This window comes from Mus pahari, chromosome 8, assembly GCF_900095145.1.
Source record: "Mus pahari chromosome 8, PAHARI_EIJ_v1.1, whole genome shotgun sequence".
Lineage (NCBI taxonomy): Eukaryota > Metazoa > Chordata > Mammalia > Rodentia > Muridae > Mus > Mus pahari.
In genome coordinates this window covers 3,410,982-3,419,105 of record NC_034597.1, presented here as the reverse complement: position 1 = coordinate 3,419,105, position 8,124 = coordinate 3,410,982, and positions in this window count along the sequence as shown.

The following is an 8,124-nucleotide window of genomic DNA, read 5'->3' as shown; positions in this document are numbered from 1 at the left end:
GCTGATGAAGTGAGCAGTAGAATCCTGAAGGCCTGTTCTTCTACTTGAGAGATACTCACTTTTCATGATGAGGTTCAAATACACCATGATAGTCAGTCCATCTTATCCCTGTGTCTCGTGTTAGGATGCGCTTCGAGCACAGCATATGCTGACCACTTCTAACACACACTAACTTGACTGAACCTCACTGACCACTTCTAATGTACCTCAGCTTGACTGAACCTCAAAACTTACTGTCGGAAGATGGTGCTGAGTTAAATTTCTGGAGTAAAGTTTTCTCATAGTTCTGTAGATTATCTTGTCTAATAATATCATTTTCAGTTACATAAAGCTAAGATAATGCAAACAGATCATTTGCTTGAGGATATAAATTAATTGCTGGAATAAGTCTGCCATGAGAAAGAATCCATGTTCTGAGTAGAGTCCAGTGAGCAAGAATCTTAATTTCAGCAGTTCATTTCTAGATGACCCAAGGCAATGTATCACCATGACTCTGTCTGCACCCCACTTCAGAATGAAGGGGTCCTCATAGATAACTCTCATCACTAAGTACAAAATTCATCGTGACTTCTAATGCTGCATGAGTTGTAAGCTCTGTGAAGGAGTAGACTTTGTGTGCAAACAGAGTCCCACCTGACTGCTTTCTGCTGTTTATCATGTCTATGACCTCAGGAACTTGAGAAATTTTTTTTCATCTCCTTGTATTCTATCTGAAAAGATGAAGCCATTAGTCATAAGATAAGTCATCAGTAAAACTTGTATTACAAGGTTGTTGTGAGACTTAAATGAGATCACATGGATAGAACACAGCACCAAGCCAGGACATAAGACATACTCATCAGATGGTACCTGCTACCTTTGCATGTTGCTAATCAATTTTTATTCTATGCAGAGATCTCTTTAGTATTGACTGTTGATGACAGATTTGTGTACTGTGACAACCAACTTTGTGTGTTTAATATGGCCTTCTGCTTGGCTAAATGGAAACATACCTGGCATTGTCTGTGGTTAGCTTTTGCTTCCTCACATGTGAAATTTGATTATCTTTGCATGTGTTACCTACATACCACGAAATCATCCTATCTTTTTAATATCCTCCCTCAAACATTTCTTTTTGACCTTCAGTTGGACTGTAGTCAGACTGCTTGTTCTTGGGTGCCCCTGTCTATCCAATATCACGTGAGAACCACCAATGTTTCCATTTCATAGCTGTATCATGGTCACACAGATGCTATAAGCTGTGATTCATCCTCACCACTAGATGGCACTGTAATAGAACACATTTACTGCTTAATTGTCTTATGCTCTAGGGAGATAGCCATAGAAACAGGGGCTTAAGGGGTGAAGCTGGACATGAGAAGACTTAAAAGAAGGGTGAATTATAAATGTAAGAATTTCATGTTTGGGTTTCATATAGGTTTCTTTAAAAGTTAGTCTTAGGGGTGTAAAGGAGATGAGAGAAAGGGAGTAGGAGAGAGAAAATAAGGAGAGAGCAGGGGTAGGGCGTGGAGAGAGAGAAGAGGAGTATTTTAGGCTTTGGCCAGTAGGGTTTATTTCCATTGGATCATGCAATGCCCTTTAAAATTACACAGTGAGTGGTTCAGAGGGCGCTCTTATCCATTGGTCAAGATTGTCTCCTATTCTTTCTATGGGTTTTTATATGGACTAGCATCCTGCTAGCATTCAAGACAGAATAGAGCAGAAAAAGCCCTCAGTGTGAATGGGAAAAAAAAGAAAAGGCTCTTAAACATGTAGCATTACTCTGCATTATCCATTCCAACCTGGTTAACATCAGATGAAAGGGTGGATATATGTGACTCAGGGCACCAGATGTGTTTGCTACAGCAATCTAATAAATCATGGACTCTGTAAATTCTTCCAGTTGAAATAAACAAAGAATCCTAATGAACCATCTGTATCTCCTAGTCCTTGGGGGGCTACCTAACAGGTATTCTAGCAAATGCTTAGTGAATAAAAATATAAATGGCTACCTCAGGTTCAGGTGAAAGAGACATGATGCCCTATATGTTTTAGAATAAATGAATTGCAAAATCATTCTATCCCTAGATAAGTATTAGAATATAAATACATCAGGGGCTAATTTTTGTAGGACTGGGAAGAATTTGCTAAAAGGTACCATAGAGAGAAAATGATATTGAACTGGAAGATATGAAGTGATATTATTTCGGTCACGTTAAATTAAGTATAAGGGATCGATCCACTGATACCCATATGTATGCAGAATCATAGGTTCATGTGTTTGAACCTGTGTTAAGTTACTAATGTAATGGTTACTCTCAATTGTCAACTTGATAAAATATAGGCTAGAAGACCAGCCTTTGAGCCTGGCTGTTAGAATTATCTCAGTTAGGTTACTTGATATGGGAAGACCTATACACCCTGGGTAGAGCCATTATCTAGGGTAGGCTCTAAACTGTATGGGAAAGAGAAACTGAACTGAGCACAAGCATTCATTCTCTGCTTCCTGGTTATGGATGCAACATGGCCAGCTGTTTCTGGTTCCTGATGCTTTGACTTCCTCATCACAATGAACTATATACCTCAAACTGTGTTTCTTAGTCAGGGTTTCTATTACTGTGAGGAAACACCATGACCAAAAAGCAAACAGGGGAGAAAAGGGTTTATTTGGCTTATACTTCCTTATCACTGCTCATCATCAATGGAAGTCTGGACAGGAACTCAACCAGGGCAGGAATCTGGAGGCAGGAGCTGATGCAGAGGCCATGGGGATGTGCTACTTACTGGCTTGGTCCTCATGGCTAGCTCAGCCTGCTTGTTTATAGAACCCAGGACACAGCCTAGGGATGGCACCATTCACAATGGGCTGGGCCCTCCCCCATCAATCACTAATGGAGACAATGCCTTTCAGGCTTGTCTATATATCAGTCTTATGAAGGTATTTTCTTAACTAAGGTTCTTTCCTCTCAGATGACTTTAGCTTGTGTCAAGTTGACATAAAACTATTCAGTGCACTATAAAACAGAATAAATTATTTTTCCTTTAAGTTGTTCTTGTCAGGACATTTTATCACAGCAACAGGAAAAGTAACTAAGACATTAATATTGACATTGGTGCTATTGTATTAGGAGATAGGGAATTAGTGGGAAGTTGGAGGTCTATCCAGGGTAAGTTGGCTGCTAGGAGCAGGGCCCTCTTTCCATACTTATGCTTTATCCTCTATTGTTTTGCTGACATGTAAGGATCCTGTCTGCATACTCCTGCTTCCATAGAGTTGCCTCCCACAGTGCCTTCTCCACAATAATGAACTCTGTCCCTTCAAACCATGAGCCCAAACAGATTCTTTCTACCTTATGTTGCTTCTGCCAAGGATTTGGTTACAATGATAGAAAATTAGTATCAAGAAGTGAATTCATGGCTGTTGCTGTGAGAAACTTAACCATGTGGTTCTTATGTCTTTCAAACTGGTTTGCAGGGGAAATGTTTAGAGCCAATGTTTGATATTTTGGCAAAGATTCTGGCTATATTCTGCTCATGTCCCAAAAATCTGAGTGAGGCCAAAGGGAATTTCAAGACTGTAGTATTCAGGCTTTAGCATGGTTGTTGCTCAATGCTCTCAGTTGTATTTACAGTGAGGAAAGATGGGAGAGTTTGCAGTTTAATGAAGAAAGGATCATGGTAGTGTTTGAAGTTGTAGGAAAGGCTCTTATGGACAAAGCACCTGTCATTTCTAGAAAGATTACTGACATTAAAACCATATTGTGCTGGGGCTATGGGACAGATGTCTTGAGGGGAGAACTCTATCCACTGAGAGCTACACATTTAACAGTCTACACTCATTTGAAAGGGGAGTGAAAAAAGAGACTTCAGATAGACCCTGCTTGAAAGTGATTGCCTATCAGATTGTTTTCCCAGGTTAAGTCAGGAATGCACAGAGAGGCCATTGTCACTGGCATCCAAGGTGGACAGGCTGTAACAAGCATGCAGCAGAACTAGGTACAGGTTTTACAGGCATGCAAAATACAAGCATTACAAGCGCAAGACTTGGAGAATTAAGAAGGCGTGTGCTAAGGTTCTAGAAAACCGCTGAGACAAGGCAATGAGAGAAGGGTCAGAAAAACAAACTGCAGTTATTCAAAGGGCAAAAGAGCAATTTGGTGATTTTGGAAGCCTCACTGGGTAGAGTAGACAACACTATCATTTACAGACTGCCAAAAGTCACTGGAAATTCCCTGGGCTTTTCTTTCTTCCAGAGTCTTGTTATGTAGCTCAGGCTTGCGTCAAACCTGTGCTGGGGTCAAAGGTGTGTACCGCTCTCGACATTTTGTAGCCTTTTGAATGAGACCTCTTCCCAACTCCTGCTGGTGATAGGGAGAGTCAGGTGACAGTTTCCTGCTCACAGGTCTTGAAGATGTCCTTCAACTATTTAAGCTTATGACTGGGCTAGGATTTCCCACTTGTTAAGCAGAAGAAAATACAACTTTGAAGAAATGCAAATGCAGTCACTTCCAGAGTATCTGCAGACTTTTTTTTTGTTGTTGTTAGCATCCATTAAAAATGTCAACTATGAGAGGACACAGGGAGAGGCGAATGACAGAAACTCAAAGAGAAGATAATCAGCAATGTGGGTTAGATTTTTGAATATTTCTTTATTCTTGAAAATTATACATATGCATGCAACAAAATATGATCACATGTAAACAGCGCTCTCTCTCTCAAACCCCCTTCATGTCCCTCTGATACACTCCTCCAGCTTCATATCTCTGATAAGCCTATTTTGTGCTACCCAGAGTACAATGATGTAGGGACACCAGCTGGAACATGGGGTTCCTAATGTGGTCACATATTCAAAAAGATTGAAATTATCAGCAGCCAGTAGTTTCTCAACAGGGATGGGGGCTGGAGATCATTTCCGTCACCTATCTGGCATTTTGACTGGCCTGATCTTATGTAGGTCTTATGCAGGCAACTATAACTGCTGTGAGTTCCTGACTGTGGCAGCCACATCAATGTTCAGAGGCCAACCTTTTCCAGCATACTTTCCCATTCTATGGGACATACATTCTTCCTTCTCCTCCTCTTTAACATTCCTGGAGCCTTTGTGAGGAAGAGGGGTTAGTGAAGATGTCCTGCCTTCTCTTCCTCTTTGACATTCCTGGAGCCTTTGTGAGGAAGAGGGGTTAGTGAAAATGTCCTGCCTTCTCTTCCTCATTGACATTCCTGGAGCCTTTGTGAGGAAGAGGGGTTAGTAAAGATGTCCTGTTTGGGGCTGAGCACTTGATTCTCACTCTTAGCACTTTGACAGTTATGCATCTCTCTGTTGACTAATGTCCACTGCCAAAGAGGCTTCTCTAACCAAGGTTGAGAGGAGTACAGGTCTATGGGTATAAACTCAAATATGTAGATGGTGATTTGACCATTTAGCAAAATAATAGCCCTAGCATCTCTAGTCATAGGCTTTTGACTAGGATTATAGCCCAGGCATGAAAGCTCCTCCTGTGGAGCCGGCCTCAAATCCAAACAGAGAGGGTAATCTAGCCCATAATAGTCATGCCACCATTACATTAGTGGGCATATTTGTGTGGTAACTAGACACAGCAGCGTGCACACTCCAGATCTGGATCCTAAGACCACTGCTGTTTCTCCCAGCAGCCTGCATAGCACTTTCCAGAATGAGGAAAGCTAGCTCCCAGGGAGAAACTTTCCTTTTGGTTTGAGAATGACATATCTATGTCCTACAGCCAAAGCGTGTGCTGTCTTTACTAATAAGGCCTTCCCATGTAATTATGGTGGGAAATCAAGGTCAATACCAAGTACCCTATGTTACTCTAAAGACCCCTGGGACTTTCCTGACCAATAACTCAATTTCAGCTAATTAACCCATGCCCTTTGGAAGTGGCATTGTTTACCCATACAGGATAATTTTATTGGAACCTTTTTACTTTCTTTTTCTGGTTACCTTTGAAATTAACTTACTAACTGGTGTGTGAGCACCCATCTTCATCATACATTTTCACTTTTGGTTACTCCAATAATGACCTTTTCCTCTCACCCATTCCCTGTCCCACCCCTGCTTAATCCTTTCCTTCTTAGTTCTTATCTCTCTTCTCCCATTTTATATGTATTCTATTGTCCCTGCAATTATTATTTCTGACTGGGTGGTGAATAAGTTGTGGATTAAATCCAAATGAGTCACCATGATCCTTCCTTTGGATTAGCTCTCCCATCTGCCTCTGGCATCCCACATATTTCTGCACCTCTCCCTGTTCAAGCCTTTCTGTCCCCCAGATATGAACTGCTTGGTGAGGTCACATGTACACCCATGCTACGACCACATTGTCCCAATTTTAGTGTGTGTGCCACTGAAGCAAGTGCATGAGGTAGAGTTTTGAAGTTTACAAAATTACAGGGAGGAACTTTCCTTTTGGTTTGAGAATGATATATCTATGCCCTATAGTCAGTGTATGCTGTCTTTACCAATAAGACCTTACCATGTAATTATGGTGGGAAACCAAAGCCAGTACCAAGTACCCTATGTTACTCTAAAGACCCCTGGGACTTTCCTGACTAATAACTCAATTTCAATTAATTAACCCATACCCTTTGGGAGTTAATTAATACATTAAAGAATGTACACTGAAGACAGAGACTGTCATGAGAAAATTAGAATCTACAGAAACATGCAAAATTGAAAATGCAGAGCAAAAAGGATTAAAAAGTCAAGAGATGAGCTTAGCGGTGGCTGTGATAACGGGATGGAGAATTAGGGAGCTGAGGAGGCAAGGGGTGATGTTATGTCCAAAGGGCAGAGAGGAAATCAGATGGGCAATACAGAAAGGAGCAAAAGGTGCTTATCAAACTCAATTAAAGTTCCTACCGTGTATCTAACTGAAGTTGCCAAAGAAGAGGCTAGGGAAAACAAAGGAAAGGAAACATTCATAGATATATTGGTAAAGTAACCTTTGAAATGAATGAGGTCTATTCAACAGATTCATGAAATTCTACAAAACCTCAATGGGACAAACACGGTGTGTGTTTGTGTGTCTGTCTGTTTATGTCTGTGTTTTTGTGTATCTTTGTGTGTGTGTGTTATGTGTCTCTCTGTGTGTAACTGTGTGTGGTCATGCATTGTACTTCCTCCAAGCAATGCAAAAATATATGCATTCCTTTCCAGTCTCAGAAAGAACATTTGTCTGAACGGGCTGTGTTCTGGGCCATCAAGAGAGTGTTGAAAGCATCAAATGACCAAAATCACACAGGATATATCTTCTGTCCACAGAAAGCTAGCAACACACATGTATCATAAAATGCAAGAGTAACGCCACATTCATAACTACGAATACCAAAAGAAAGATGTCCTATTGTATCTGCTTTAGATCACTCATGTTTAGGAAACAGACCAGGAAATGTAGGATAATAATGCCACAGAGGAACTCAAGCCTGGCTAAACAACCAAGGATCCAAGCTGAACACCCTGAGTGAGTCACAGGGGTGTTATATAACCCCAATAGAATGTGGAAGGAAGGAAACTCTGCCAAGAGTATTTATTTAAAACAGCTTTAATTCCTACCTAATCATGCACTCCCATAACTTCAAATTGAGGGGAATTCTACAAAATACCTGCCTGATAATTCTTAAAATTGTCATGAAAATCAAGCAAAGGCTGAGAAATAGTGAACCAAAGATGACTAATGAGAAATAATGACTAAATATGATATGGTACCGTGGTTGGAATTAAGGAAGAGAATAAGGACTCAATAGTAGAAAAACAAGAGAAACTCAAACCAACCCTGAGTTTAGCTATTAATACACCAAAATAAGTTCATGAAGTTTTTTTTTTTTAGTGTATTACTGAGATTTTCATACCTTTATAAAACTTTTTTAATTGTATCTAATTCCATGTCCTTCTATTCCTCCCAAAGTTCCCTATTGCTCTTCCTGTCCTCTTACTTTTTTGGTGGGTGTCTTAGTCAGGGTTTCTATTCCTGCACAAACATCATGACCAAGAAGCAAGTTGGGGAGGAAAGGGTTTATTCCGCTTACATTTCCATACAGCTGTAGATCACCCAAGGATGCAGGACTGGAACTCAAACAGGTCAGAAAGCAGGAGCTGATGCAGAGGCCATGGCAGGATGTTCTTTACTG